Below are 1,449 nucleotides of genomic sequence, written 5' to 3'. Positions count from 1 at the left end.
TTTATTTGGCAGTCATTTCATTGTCTATCATACTGTTTTTTCTTATAATTTTGTAGAAGCCTATGTCAGAATTAAGCACTTTTTTAGAAGAGAATAATCATGGATGACTGAAATTAACATTTTAAGCTGATACTGAAAATTATTCTAAATTCTATTACATTTATATTTGTATTTTCTTTCAAAGGCTAATGGAAGTATTAAAAAGAAAATGGATACTTCCCTGCCAGAGAAAATACCATGATCACGAAGGTGGCTTTCCAAGGGAAAGGCCGATCTATGGCACTCTAGATGTGCTGACACATGAGATTTCCCCGAATGTGGGAAACTCAGCTGCATAATTTGCAGAAGTGAAGGACTGTGTTTGTGCTTTCACATGGGAAAAAAAAAAAAGAGAGAAAAGAAAATTGAGTCATTTAGTGGATATAGAAAATGGAAAGAAAACCATATACTGGAAACAATTCTATATGCCTACAAAAATTGGTGACCTCCAGTACAAAACAATAAAACATCAAATGGTTATTTCTTAGAAAGATCACATAGTGCTAGGATGACTCTTGCAAATGCTTGAGAACTTTGTCCAGATGAGGTGTCTGGGGGAAGCCTCCAAAAGGCAGCAGATAAATCTGGGAAAAAGAAAAGTAATTTTTAAATGCATAAGCCAATGTTTGTGTATTAACATTGCCCTTAAAAATATTTATTTTGTGAAATGATTAGAATTGGTTTGTTTGTTCTTAAAAAGTAGTTTCCTTTTGGAAGCAACTTGTGTGAAATGGCCTAAAAATTATGTAGCTAAAATAATTCAGATTTTTTCCTAAATTCTAAATCATTTGCAGGAATTGTAAAAATGTTATACATATCAGCTTTCTTGCATTTCTTGAGTTTATTCTAATGAAGAAAATAAAATATAAGGTATAAAGTTACTTTTATAATCAAACTGTCAATCTTTTTAAATATTTATAATTTGGAGACAGTTGACCACGATGTTTAGATGGGCATAAGACCTCCCCAACAGAAGATGCTCCATTATATCCTCATTCAACAGGTGCTATGTATCAACAGGCTAAATAATAATAACAATTTTCTTTTTGAAAACTCATTTTGATGATTTACTTATATTGTCTTCAATTATTATTTTATTACATATTTTGTAACGCATCAGCTGTGACTGAAAATTTAAAAAAAAAATTTCTAGGACAGCTTTGGCAAGATGATTGGAAGAAGAATAGTTTAAGTAGGGTCATGTTTTATTTTACCCTTGTGATATTTTCTTTGTAATTAGGTACAACCTTGTCCTAGTTCATAAAAATGTGTGATATTTCAGTAAGAGCATAAAGTAATTTATTTAGTCTTTCTCAAATTCCAGTGGCAGTAAAACTTAACAATTTTACCAACTTTAATACAAAATTTACTGTAAAAAACAAATACTGAGCAAAATATATATAGAATCAA

General features: G+C 30.2%; 1 non-coding gene across 1 annotated transcript; it reads left to right on the top strand.

The window, feature by feature from the left end:
* Positions 1-212: 212 nt before the first annotated feature.
* Positions 213-372, top strand: LOC129053540 (U1 spliceosomal RNA). The gene has a single exon (XR_008518329.1). It is a non-coding gene; the product is annotated as a U1 spliceosomal RNA (small nuclear RNA).
* Positions 373-1,449: the final 1,077 nt, after the last annotated feature.

This window comes from Pongo abelii, chromosome Y (genome assembly GCF_028885655.2).
Source record: "Pongo abelii isolate AG06213 chromosome Y, NHGRI_mPonAbe1-v2.0_pri, whole genome shotgun sequence".
In the NCBI taxonomy this organism is placed as follows: Eukaryota; Metazoa; Chordata; class Mammalia; order Primates; family Hominidae; genus Pongo; species Pongo abelii.
The sequence above is the reverse complement of the archived record's forward strand: the minus strand, read 5'-3'. Positions and strand labels throughout refer to the sequence as shown.